We start from the raw sequence: 14,884 nt of genomic DNA, 5'->3' as shown, positions 1-14,884 counted from the left end.
GAGGCTTATTCATTTTGACTGGAAAATGAAGTTTTTATAAGAATATACAAGCACAATTTGGGTTTTAATCTTTTATATCTTTTTTAACAAATATATGTCCACAGACATGCAATACCAATATCCAATTCGAGGCCAGCACCATAATCATGCCCCAGACAAGAAAACCGTGAAAGTAGCAAAAAACACGTAACATATTTTGGACCGGAATCACATTCCAGAGTTTATTATGATGGTGTAGCTATTAGCATTCAACCAACAAGAAAAACGGCAATGGACCAAGAATTCTCAGACAAAGACTGTAGTAATATTTCAATTAAATTACTAATGAATATTTGCATTTGAATCCTAAAATACATTGCAAGTCAAAATTTAGTATACAAACCACATTCTGTTGTAAAATATGGGATTCTCTAATAACACAGCATCATTAATCTTAAAGTTGACACCAAAAAAACATCTTGCAGATTGGAAGTACCCCTAAAACAATACATCATGCAAGATGGAAGCCCTCCCCAAAATTGTTACATAATGCAGGATGGATGCGCCCCCCCAAACATTACATCTTGTTGGATGGATGTCCACTTAAAACATTACATCTTACAGGATGAAAGCCCCATCCTCCCAACATGTTGTAGGATGGAAGTCCCCCAAAACATTACCTTTTGCAGAGTGGAAGTCCCCCAAAAACTGTATGTTGCACGATGGAAATACCCCCCAAGCCCGGTATTACATCTTGCAGGATTGAAGTCATCTCACCGAAAATAAATGTTATATTGTACAGGATGGAAATTCTCCCCCCCTCCCCAACCCCATTCCATCTTGCAGAATGTAAGCCTATACACTTGATGAGAAAGTCAGGATTTAAAATCTACATCAATTGACTTGGCATAAAGGAGGCTTCATTTGTAGGCTCAAAGGTAATTTTTACATAGGAACAACTGTCAATTTGCACATATCAAATGTAAATTCATGACCGTTGAAGTTTAAAATTGCCTGCTAATTGTTATCTTTACTGAAAAGTGTCTATATGTTGGGTTCAGTTGATGATTGTTCCTTATAACCTTTTCTTGTAGCTTTATCTGAAAAAAAAATGTATAAAATATTACATAAAGCCCCAAACAATTATTGTAGCTTAACGTACTACTTAGATCACAAAATGTAGCTCAACCACAGATTGTAAGTGACCTAAATACTACAGTTTTTTGTCCTAAAGTGTGTAATGAAGAGATAGGGAGGTTCTCATAATTGTATGTTATGACATACTTACTCTATCAACCCTGGTAACATTGTATGTACATCACTTCGCTAAACATAATTATTTACAGCAATACAGAATTGTTCATTGCCTTGGCACAAATTGTCTGCAATTAATTCCTATAATGCTGATCTTTTAACTGCAAAACACATGATTTCTTTCTGGCAGTTGGACAGACTACACGATGTTCTTAAAATCATGCCTAATAAATTTAATCTTTGTCACTATATATATATTATATATAAATGCAATAAACTGACAATGAATAGTGTGAAACTAGTATCTAACTATACTGAGTGCTTTTGACTATTAATGAGTGTTTTTCAAAGGCAAATAGAAAACATAGACAAGACAAACAAATAAAACAGAAAAATGGTTATGTTTGCGAAACTTTACATGGCTGTTTCTACAGGAATTAAACCTTTTTACTTTATTATGTTTCAACTAGTTTTTTTCCAGCTTGTTGCATCACAGACCATAGACTACACAAAATATTCTCAAACGTGTCTGTGATGCATAAATAAATAACTTGCAAATTTCTGATAAAATATTTCTTAGTTTTCTCTTTTGTTTTAGTCTGTATTTTTCTTTCGTGATTGTGATGTGGTGTTCTTGGACATTACAACTTCTGTATGATGACTCTGTTTATTAATATGAATGACACTGTCATTGTCACATGTGGCTGGGACATTTCAACTTGTGTTTGCAGACTGTGTTTATTAATTAATGCAAATGACATTGTCATGTGTTATTGATGGAGAAGTGATGACATTAAAAAGGGTTATCTAATGTACTCGGCGTACTAGGCTTTATTGAAAGCAATTCCAGCCAAGTGGCTTTAGTTCAGTTGTGTTTGCTTTCAATAGGTACACTAGTTCAGTTGTGTTTGCTTGCAGTGGGTACACTAGTTCAGTTGTGTTTGCTTGCAGTGGGTACACTAGTTCAGTTGTGTTTGCTTGCAGTGGGTACACTAGTTCAATTGTGTTTGCTTGCAGTGGGTACACTAGTTCAGTTGTATTTGCTTGCAGTGGGTACACTAGTTCAGTTGTGTTTGCTTGCAGTGAGTACACTAGTTCATTTTTGTTTGCTTACAGTGGGGACACTAGTTCATATGTGTGTGTTGCACAAGTGAAAAGTAGATTCCCTCTTCCCCCATCAAAGGTCTGCTAGGTAGACTCCCTTACCAAGTACAAAATCAGTTATACCTAATAAGCATTTATCAGAACTGATATTGGAAGAACTTGTGAATTGTAATAGTAAACTCTGATACTATCACAATTAATGGTATCAGATTTGAAATATTGGAGATTTGAAGAATGGTGTTTTTTTAAATTTTTATATACAAAATCTAGTGGGACTGCTCCAGTGGCCTAGGAGTTTAATTTGTCGGTCTCCGATGAGGGTAGTCATGGGTTCAAATCCCAGCTGAGTTATACCAGAGACTTCCAGAAATGTTACAAGCAGCTGCCTCACTTGTCACTCAGCATTAACAGGTTAGTGTTAGGACTGCTTGGTCTGGTGTCAGAATAATGTGACTCAGGGTGGGACATGATGCTGTATGAATGCATCATGATTCCCGAGTGCTTGACATGACTATAAACTGTCACACTGCAGACACTGTAGCAATGTGACTAAAATTGTTAAAGCTACATTAAAAATACACACATGCACACATGCATACATGCGTGCACACATAAACATGCACACATACTCTGGTGGTGTTTGTATTCATGTGGATTCACATTGTTGCAGAATCACAAAACCTTAAACCTCCAGATGTGGCAATAAAAAGATAAAATCTACATTTAGTGCACCTTGGCCTTGTGAAACTGAGAGGAATTTATAACCCCATGTCTGTGTGTGTGTGTGTGTGTCAGTTATTCACCTTATTATGTTTAATATATGCTTCAGAGAATTTTTCCTGTTATTTTTCATTATTTAGTACCTCATGTTTATCTTTATTTTGGAGTCTTTATTTTTCTTAATTTAAATTCCTAATATTTAAATTTTTTAGAACTTTTCCTTTAATAGGCTCCATATAACCATTGTTGTGCTGATATGCTGTTAAACCTTGCTGCTACTACTGTTTAGTGGAAGCAAAAACTTTAATTTCTTTCCCTGAAGAATATAATGCATGAAAGACTAAACAGTGGAGGAAACAAAAACCCATAGGAATGTTGGAAAAGTTGTTGATTAACTTATTACAGCAAGGTTTTTGGAGCAAATAGGTATGAGAAGAAAAAAAACAGGTTAATTAACTTATTACAGCAGGGTATGCCACTCCCTCGATAACTCGCGCCCTGATAACTTGCAAACCCACTTATAATGTGGGGTTATGAGTGGATCCCATTTTTAAAACCTGAAAATGCCAAAACAATTGATCACTATTTGTTGAACTTGAAGTAAATCACGATCAAAATTGGTAATGGAAACTTCGATATATCGCACATTTTATCATCAAAAACGGTAGATAGGACCTGGAAATTTTAATCCACATTATGAAATAACAACTTTTAATAAGAAGTCATATAATTTTTTACATTTTCTTTTCAGACAACATTCCTAGTACATTGCAATTAACAATATTCAAGGACATCAAACTCCATGAAAATGTCACTTACGCCTAGTGGAGACATTACTTTAATAAATAAATACCAATTAAATTAAAAAAAATTATCAATTGAAATTTGTGATCTAGTTCTATCTTTTAGTTCTTTTTAAGTGTAATCATCATAAATGTAATGTGTCCTCGTATAATTAAATGTAAAATATGTCAATCTACTATAACAGCTCTGTCTGTGAGCATTCCTTTGAGAACCTAATTACATGACCACTGTGTTTTGATATCTTACTAGCAGAAGCATTTGTTGTATTGTTGCACTAAATAAAAAGCGGGTCTCATTTTATATTAACACAGTAATTACATCTTTTGAATCAAATAAAGGAAGTGGAATAAAATAGTTAAAAGGCATGCAAATCCTACATGCTTAAGAAACAGCGGCTCCGGTCGTACATCGGGTAACTCATTTCAGTTGATCAATCGAACACTGATGAATTGTATTGTATATGTAATCTAATTAAACTATCTTAAATTCACCTACTCAGTCATAATTGTGATTAAAGGTAGCAAGGCAACCAAGCAAAATGAGTACTTTGTAAAATAAACAACCTCATTTCACAGATATGGACCATTGTGGGAAAAGCAAGTTCCAGAGAATTCCTGAATTTGCATGTAGAGATATCCTCAAGGATGAAAAGGAGTTTCACTATTACTTGCAATGAAATCACGGCATCAATATTTTACTAATTGAAAAATACAAAAACTTTGTTTCAATGTAGACGATTGTCTCATGAAATAAATGTTATGTGTTTTTGATGAAAAGGAATCTTGTTTGGTAGTGTATCAACAGTTAGTCTGGTTCCCTACTTTGTAGACTCCTACTTTTGCAGAATACTACTGTGCACCATTCTGGGAAGCAGACTAATCAGCAAACCAAAAAGCCGTGATGTAATGCACGAATATATTTGCAAACCATGTTTGGTTGTTGAAACCACTTGCAATCATGTTATCGATCTTTCAGCTGTTGGACATTTTGAAAATAAATGCAATTTATAGAGGATAACAAACAACATCATCAGAAAAGGTGCTTTACTGACAGTTTTTCTCAACTTGATAATAAAACGAGGATTCAGCCATTAAACAGCCCAGTTTCACCCCCACCCCCCAACACAGGGGTTTATTGGATGTCTAGCAGGTGTTTTTGGAGGTCCCTCTGTAACCTGCGCTCTCGCTTATAGTGCAGTTTTTGTTTTTGGACCTCGATGTGCGCAGGTTATTGAGGGAGAGGTTTATTGGGAGAAAACAGGTATGAAAAAAAACTCCGGTTAATTAACTTATTACAGCAGGGTATTTGGAGCAAATAGGCATATGAAAAAATGGTCAATTAGCTTGTTGCAGCAGAATTACTTGCTAAGCAATACTTGCCAGACCATCTCTGCATTCTTTTGAAAGTTACTTGGTGCAAAACAGATTAGTTGTTTTTGGTTTCTTGGCACAGCAGCACAGGAAGGCTATTTGTGCCAAGGCAGCTGGAGTCAAATGCTTTGCTGAAGGACACACCATCACAGCCAACATGGGCTGATTCAAACCTGAAGCCTTTTGGTTGTTGAGTCTGATATGCTAACTACTGAACTGACATGGCTCCTGCCACTATCCATCACCTCTTGTGGCATGTAGGATAGTGCATCCATATTCATTGCTTCTTATGTCATGTAGGAGGGTGTGTTCAGCCTGTTTTACATTTTTGCAGGTGTTAAAAAATTAAAATATTATAAACCTTTACAATTTAAAAAATAGAATGGGAGTAGGGGTGAAAAATAAAGCCCTATGAACTTGGTAAGAAAATTGATCTTTTAATTAGCAGATTGTTGGTGTTGCACAGATTCTGGAGATCTCCGAACTTGCTGTAATTACCTGACATACATAACATTCAGAGGAACTGTAGGTACTGCAAACAGGAGAATGATACATCACCACAGATTTGTAGAATTCATGAAGCATTATGGGAAGGGAAGAAGAGGTATACATATAATGAGCTTGTTGAAAAGTAGGTCAATTAACTAACTCTGCAACAGAAGGGCTGAAAGGTAAGGAAAGATTGGCAGTCTAGTCAGACAGGCTGAATACTTCTGACTGATGAATTAACTCTTCTTGTACCATGTAAGAGTAGTACTCTGTATATTGCCATAGGACTGTATCATTCATAATGTACCATGTAAAAATGTATCATTCATGAAGCATTATGTTGGACAGTATCATTCATAAAGTACTATGCAGGGCTGTATCATTTGTAAGCATCATGTAGAATTGTATCATTCATGAAGCATTATGTTGGACTGTATCATTCATAAAACACTATGCAAGACTGTATCATTCATAAAGTACCATGTAGAACTGTATCATTCATAAAGTATTATACAGGGCTGTATCTTTCATAAAGTACCATGTAGAACTGTATCATTCATAAAGCACCATGCAGGACTGTATCATTTATAAGCACCATGCAGAAATGTATTTTTTATAAGCACCATGCAGGACTGTATCATTCATAAAGCAACATTTAGAACTGTATCATTCATAAAGCACCATGCAGAAAAAAAGACACTAAAGAGAGGGGATGAAACAATACGATATATTGTCACATTGACAAAAATGAGGTCACATGTTTTTGCTGCAGAACTGCAAGAGTAGCAATTTGAGTGCAGCAGTAACTGCTGAGCCAGCTTATACCGAAATGAAACACTCCTTACTGTAATCATCATGTAAGGGTTGTATTCACCAGTTGCCTGTTCGACAGCCTTAGAGTGTCCTTGGGAAAGGCACTTCAATCCCATTTCCTTGGCATGTTACAGCCAATAGCATGCTGAAAGTGCTGTTAAAACCAATATAAACAAATGTTCTAGGATGTGCTTTCAAGCTCTAACATTATGTCTTCCTTCATCAAAGCCATCCTGTACTATTGCCCAATTTCTCAAATGGAGGGGGGATTTGCTCCATAAATTTTAAATTGTGGAAAAAGCCTTGCCCCAGTCTGTAGTATTTATGAAGCAAGATGTAGTAAACAAAAAATACCCCAGAATAATGTGAATGTAAAAAGAGCTTGTTAAAGCAAACTTCCTAGAATTTCCATCTCTAAGCTGAGTAAAAAATGCCAGAATAACTAAATTCACAGAAACAGCCTAAAATATGAATAGAAGCAACATGCATGGAAATGAGGACAGATGATAAATACGCACAAAATAAGGTCTACGAGCCAGTTTTCAATGCTACAGAATTACAAAACCGTCTGCCTCCAAATTCTGCCATCAATTCCCACTGCAGATTGTATTCTGTTTAGTTGCAAGGAGTAATTCATCACCGTAAATGTATCAAATAAGACAACATAATTAAGTACCATTTTCACACTTGTTAGAAAGGTCATTCAGCTTTGTGTCAAAAGACAAATGAAGAGTTTTTACTGGTAGCTCTGTAAATGTTTACACAATTTGTAAAATAATTATGCTCCCTATTACTAGATATGTAAATGTTTACACGATTTGTACAATAATTATGCTCCCTATTACTAGATATGTAAATGTTTACATGATTTGTACAATAATTATGCTCCCTATTACTAGATATGTAAATTTTTACATGATTTGTACAATAATTATGCTCCCTATTACTAGATATGTAAATGTTTACATGATCTGTAAAATAATTATGCTCCCTATTACTAGATATGTAAATGTTTACACGATTTGTAAAATAATTATGCTCCCTATTACTAGATATGTAAATGTTTACACGATTTGTACAATAATTATGCTCCCTATTACTAGATATGTAAATGTTTACACGATTTGTACAATAATTATGCTCCCTATTACTAGATATGTAAATGTTTACATGATTTGTACAATAATTATGCTCCCTATTACTAGATATGTAAATTTTTACATGATTTGTACAATAATTATGCTCCCTATTACTAGATATGTAAATGTTTACATGATCTGTAAAATAATTATGCTCCCTTTTACTAGATATGTAAATGTTTACACAATTTGTACAATAATTATGCTCCCTATTACTAGATATGTAAATGTTTACATGATTTGTACAATAATTATGCTCCCTATTACTAGATATGTAAATGTTTACACGATTTGTACAATAATTATGCTCTCTATTACTAGATATGTAAATGCTTACACGTCAAATCGTAGCTACTGTATTTGTCCAATGAAATACCCATGTTTAAAAGAAAGCCCATTTCCTGCTTCGAGAAACTTGTTGTAGACATGGATAAGGAAGTAGGAGGAGTGTCTCTCAAAATAAGCCAACTCCCTCTTCTGACCCAGGGGTGAACAGAAATGTTTGGAAACATTTATTTTTTGTAAATGCATAAAGAGGTCTTTTCAAATATTTTTATTGTCTCAGTGGCATGAAAAAAGCTTTTATTTTATTAAAAAATCATTTAAAAATTACATTGTTTCATAAAGTGAGGTTACTCATTCTAATAAAATCAGTTATGCCTAAAATAATATTTTAAAAAATATCAGCTGACTAGTAAGTGAAAAACCTATATTGTCATTATTTTAGTTCATAAACGTAACTTGTCAGAGTGGTCCCATATTGCCTTGTAAGTACTGGTTGCAAGCTAAAAATTGGGACCATTTCAGATTTATAATAATTTAATTAATGAACCTGACTGGTTATCAGTTTTAACAACCACATTCAAATAATAGTCAAGAATATCCTTTGATTATATCTGACATTTCAAACCAAAATGGCGAGGTAGAATGACTGTAAGAAGATGTCATTTTCATTGCAGTCTTGTTTTGGCTGAGTGACAATCTTCGTAACAGAAGAGTTGATTATATTGCAGTTTATGTCGGCAGTACTGAAAACTGGCATCAAGCAAATTCACAAAATAATTGCAATCTTATAAATTTAATCAGCTTTTAAAATTTTATTAAATGCAAGTGAACTATGGAATTTGAAATTCTTAATTTTCATACCCATAAACACCCTTGTAAAATTATCCATACACACAACTATCATTGCCACAGTTTGTATTCATATGAAAAATCAATTAAACCTTATATTTTTGCTTTTCAGATGGATTTAAGAAGGAAATTTACATTTAAAATTAAAAACAATGTACAAAAGAACTATTCATATGGATAGATTTTTGTCTGGGCCCTGAGTGGCCGAGTGGTCTAAAGCACTCTCCATTATGGATCACTGCCATCTCACCTCTGTCTGCGTGGGTTCAAGTCTAGGATTCAGCCAATGTGGGTATGTGAGAAAGCTTGCCAGTAGCTTCTCATGGGTCGGTGGTTTTTCCTGGGGTTTTCCCGGGTTCTTCCTCCACCATTAATTCTGGCTGCCATGTATAGCCTATCATGTGCTGAAAAATGGCATTAAATACCACAATAACAACAACAGCAGATTTTCATCATAGCTTGGCAGCCTTAGCAGCAATCTGTGTTGAAATATAAATGATTTTCTCCAGTCCTTTTTTCTGTATATTGAAGACTAATTTTATATACATGTACATTAGTCATTGTCATGTCAATAAACAAGTCCCATGTCAATAAACAAGTCTCATGTCAATAAACAAGTCAACCGACCTACATTTCATGCTCCACAGATTTTGAGTCAGTTTTTGCTGACATATCAGAACCATAAATCAACATATCTTCTTGCCCTACTAAATGATTCATAACTCTATTCATAAATTCATATTTTCCATTATCCGTAATGTTGGTGGCTAAGTGGTTAAGGTTTTGGACTCCTGATCAGAAGTCTGGGTGTTTGATTCCCAATATTGGATCAGCTCAGAGGGACTACCATAGTGTGTCCTTTGGCAAGCATATTACCAAAATTTATGAAAATCACCAAATTTTGGGGTGCATAGTGCTGAGGTTTTTGTAGGGTGTAGATTTGATATCACCAGCCTATTATGCTCATGTCTTTGTGGGGTGTAAATTTCAGATTACCACCCTATTGTGATTAGGTTTTCGTTGGGTGTAGATTTCAGACAACCACCTTGTTAGGTAAGGTCTTTGTAGGGGCTATATTTTTAAAGCTCATCAAAGTGTCCCATATATTGTTTAAAAATTGCTGCACATCTAATGTCCTAAAGCTAGTCAAATTTTGGACATTACCAATTTAATTTTTGCCAACTTTCTTAAATTTTTTTAACAAAAGTTCTTTTTCTGTAATTGAGATTTGGCATCTTTGTTTTGGAAAATAAATGCAACTTTACCCTTTTTTACCAGACAGTTTGTCCCTTTTGTCTTAGACATGTTGTAACTTTTACACTTGACACATTTTCCTGAATATCAGTGTGATAAGAAAATGTCTGGAAAGTGGAGTTGTTTGTAACATGGTGTATGTTAAAGACTTTATTGTTTGTTTTTAACATGGTACATGACATGTTTTCATCAGACATGGTACATTACATGTTTTCATCAGACTTTATTTATATATACTCATGGTACATGACATGTTTTCATCAGACATGGTGCATTACATGTTTTCATCAGACTTTATTTATATATACTCATGGTACATGACATGTTTTCATCAGACATGGTACATTACATGTTTTCATCAGACTTTATTTATATATACTCATGGTACATGACATGTTTTCATCAGACATGGTACATTACATGTTTTCATCAGACTTTATTTATATATACTCATGGTACATGACATGTTTTCATCAGACATGGTACATTACATGTTTTCATCAGAGTTTACTGATATATACTCATGGTACATGACATCAGACATGGTACATTACATGCTTTATTGATATATACTCATAGTACATGACATGGTACATGTTTTCATCAGACATGGTACATGACATGTTTTCATCAGACTTTATTGATATATACTCAAGTTAGTTGTATATTGTCAGTCAATGACAATTTTAAATATTTTGAGTCCTTTAAGAAAAAAAGAAAAAATATTCCATACAGTATAAGTGATCCAAAGTGTAGACAGTATAAGCAGGAACAGTGGCAGATCAGTTTTGCCAAATGATACCACATTATACTTTATATACTCATTTATAAGTCAACTCTTATCTACTATCACATAATGCACCAGCAGATCAGGGTCTATGTTCTTTGTCCTTTTGATTACTCATTATAAACTGCACAGATATATGCAGCTGGATTGGACACTGCATAGACCCAGATCTGTGCAGTTGGATTGGACACTGCATAAACTCAGGTCTGTGAAGTTGGATTGGACACTGCAGAGACTCAGGTCTGTGAAGTTGGATTGGACACTGCATAAACTCAGGTCTGTGAAGTTGGACTGGACACTGCATAGACTCAGATCTATGCAAGTGGATTGGACACTGCATAGAGTAGTTGGGTTGGACACTGCATAGACCCAGATCTGTGCAGTTGGACTGGACACCACATAGATTCAGATCTATGCAGGTGGATTGGACACTGCAGAGACTCGGGTCTGTGAAGTTGGATTGGACTTAGTAGTTGTTATATATGGTACTTGCATTTTGTCTGAAAGGCGTGGGAACAGTAATCTTATGCATTTTTAGGAGAAAAATATTGACATTGATATCAACGCTCTGCATGTTTTTGACTTGACTTCATTGTGTGTTATGATAGAGGATGGTTATACATTACACCTGGGATTTGTGTAGCAATTTCACCTTTTGCAAGTTGTGTATGAGAAGCTTGTGCACCTGAAACCAGTAAATATTATGAGGTCTGCATGCTATTATGCAGTGATAAATGCATTATTAATACAGTCTTTGCAAATTAAAATTAACATATTTTATCCCATAGAGATATGAAAGCACGTTCTTAAGATGAGAAGTCTTCTTTCAATGTAATATGATTAGGATCATGTGACACAATGCTTACACTGTTGCTAAGCAACTGATATTCAAGTTCTTGTGTTAATTTTATTTACTTTTAAATATTCTTTCAGAAAAAAATGTTGTCATGGTTTTCATAAGATTCTAATATAATATAAAAAGTGTTGACAAATGTGTTGTTTTGTCTCATAGAAAAAGTTTTGAAAAATTATTGGTTTGTCCCCTAGAAAATGTTAGTCTTTCAATTATTTGCATGTTTGTAGGATTCACAGGAATCCCTTAATGCAGATAATAGGATGAAACAAAAATGTGCTGAGGCCACAGCTGTATTCTACAATAGCATCATTTCCACAGTTTTATTCCACAATAGCATCTTTTCCACAGCTTTATTCCACAATAACATCTTTTCCACAGTTTTATTCCACAGTAAGATTTATCCACAGTTTTAATCCACAGTAGGATTTTCCCACAGCTTTATTCCACAGTAAGATTTATCCACAGCTTTATTCCACAGTAAGATTTATCCACAGCATTATTCTACAGTAGGATTTTCCCACAGCTTTATTCTACAGTAGGATTTTCCCACAGCTTTATTCTACAATAGCATTATTTTCAATCTTTATTCTAGAGTAGGATTTTCCAAGAACTTTATACCACAGAAGTATTTTCCCAGAGCTTTATACCACAGCAGGTTTTTCCCAGAGCTTTATACCACATTATAACTTTTCCAGAGCTTTAACAACAGTAAGATTTTTCAAGATTAAAGATCTGGAAAAATCCTACTGTGGTTAAAGCTCTGGAAAAGTTATAATGTTATACCACAGTATGATTTTTTCAGAGCTTTAACCACAGTATGATTTTTCCAGTTTTATTCCACATTAAGATCTTTCCACAGTTTTATTCCACATTAGGATCTTTTCCACAAGTTTGAAAGGTTATTATTTTAAGACCAAAATAAACCAGATGGTGTCACTGACAAATCATTTCCTTGTATGTTAGGATCTTAGGTGAGACTTGGCAATAGACCTTTATGCTGCCATATTATGTTGGAGGGATTAGAGAAAAAGTTTAAAACAAGTCATGAGTAACTGTAAATTTAATTATTGCAGTGAAAGTAAATGTAATTTAAATTTATCTCCTTCTGACTACTTGCAGTGTTTTGGGTTTGAGCAACAAGAAATTCAGTTAAATATGCAGTATCTACAAAATTATAACAAGATTAGTATTGTATAATAATAATAATAATAATAATATTTATAATAATAATAATAATAATAATAATAATAATAATAATAATAATAATAATTAATAATAATAATAATGATGATGATAATAATAACAATAGCAACAACAATAATAATAATAACAACAATGATAATAATAATAACAATAACAACAATAATAATAACAATAACAATAATAATAATAACAATGATAATAATAACAATAATAATAATAATAATAATAATAATAATAATGTTTAATCTATAATAATATTAACAGTTAAAACTGAAATGTTGCATTTTCCAACTGCTTGTAAAATCAAGTTAAAAATATTACAAGTTATAAACCTTATCAGTAAGGTCAGTAAGTACAAGCTTGGAGCTGGTCCTTTAAAAGTCATACAAGATTTACCATTTCAAAAAAGTCATTCTGAGACTTAAACATTAAAGATTAAAAAGTGTATAATTTGTATTTTTATATCCCATGACTGCATATCATGTTACCTTTGTCCATTCATACATCCACCTGTCCACCTCACAGTGAGTTTTCTGCTTAGGTCATCTCTGGTACTGTGGTCGGACATCATGTTCCATGGACACATTTTTAGTTTATACCCTCAAATATTTCATGCATCATCAATCCATAGGTATTGTGTTTATTTTTGTGTGATAATTTGGAAGTGGGAGAGGCAGGAGACTAAACTTTGCTAATTTGGCAGGTATTTTACAAATGTAAATTTTTATCTATAATTATTTTACAAAATAAAACAATAAAATGTGTTCAAACAAATCATAGACAATGTACTACTTTAAATATGGTCTAATATCCCTCACTTCCTTTAATAAGTGACACCCTCTCTTTACTTCAAACTGTGTAATAATAATTTATTTATTATAGGCATGTGTGTCTATCATGGCATTTCATATGGGAGGAAAGGGGCTGCTAAAACTTTTCTAGAACATGTGTCTATAATGGCATTCTATGTGGGTGGGAAGGGACTTTCAAAAACATGTGTGTCTATTCTGTCATTCCATGTGGGAAGGAAGGGACTTTTTGAAAACCGACTAAAAACATGTGTGTCAATTCTGTTATTCCATGTGGAGGTAAGGGACTACTAAAACGGACCTAGAATGTGTTAATCATGGCATTCCATGTGGGTGGGAAAGGGTTGGTACAACTGACCTAAAACGTCTTTCTATCATGACATTTCATGTTGGAGGGAAGGGATTGCTTAAAATGGACCTAGAACATGTCTATCATGGCATTACATGTAAGAGGGAAGGGACTGCTAAAACTCACCAGGAACATATGTGTCTATTCTGGCATTCCATGTGGGAGGGAAGGGGCTGATGAAACTCACCAAGAACATAATTTTCTTTACCAAGAACACATGTGTCTATTCTGGCATTCCATGTGGGAGGGAAGGGGCTGCTAAAACTTACCAAGAACCTATGTGTCTATTCTGGCATTCCATGTGGGAGGGAAGGGGCTGCTAAAACTTACCAAGAACATATGTGTCTATTCTGGCATTCCATGTGGGAGGGAAGGGGCTGATGAAACGCACGAAGAACATAATTTTCTGGAGCTTGCTACCAATTATGCCTGGTTGTTCCTGGCACATTACCTATGAAGGTGAAATCAATCCTGAAAATGAACCAAGCATATTTCATTCAGTGTGGCCACATTGGGAGAGAAAATGCACCTACAAAGTGAAGAGATAACTACAAACCCCAAGGGAGTTAACTCTTTAAGTATGCATATTCATGTGATGGCGCTCTTGGACTCATGGTACTAATTCAGTTCCCATAGTAAACCTATGCAAACATCATGGTATTAACAATTCTATGACTTTAAATTTCTGAGTGCTCTTGATCAAACTTATATTTATCAGCACAGTCTATAGACACTTCCTTGATGACAACTTTTGTGAGAAGAAAACCATACAACCCACAGCATTTTCTGCAGTCGTGCTTTCAATACCACACCAAGGAGT

At 34.2% G+C, this 14,884-nt stretch overlaps 1 protein-coding gene and 1 long non-coding RNA gene across 4 annotated transcripts in view; one reads left to right on the top strand and one right to left on the bottom strand.

Moving 5' to 3' along the window:
* Nucleotides 1–14,884, top strand: part of LOC149792052 (semaphorin-5A-like) — a 499,542-nt gene that overhangs the window by 220,457 nt on the left and 264,201 nt on the right. The gene's annotated exons all lie outside the window — the stretch shown is intronic.
* LOC149792053 (uncharacterized) lies at nt 121–14,722 on the bottom strand. The gene is made up of 2 exons (XR_016423258.1): nt 14,395–14,722; nt 121–1,079 (listed from the first exon to the last, which is right to left on the bottom strand). It is a non-coding gene; the product is annotated as an uncharacterized LOC149792053 (long non-coding RNA).

This window comes from Sinohyriopsis cumingii, chromosome 9 (genome assembly GCF_028554795.1).
Source record: "Sinohyriopsis cumingii isolate HCF-2022 chromosome 9, ASM2855479v2, whole genome shotgun sequence".
NCBI lineage: Eukaryota > Metazoa > Mollusca > Bivalvia > Unionida > Unionidae > Sinohyriopsis > Sinohyriopsis cumingii.
Note: the sequence above shows the minus strand (reverse complement) of the source record. Positions and strands in the feature narration are given on the sequence as shown.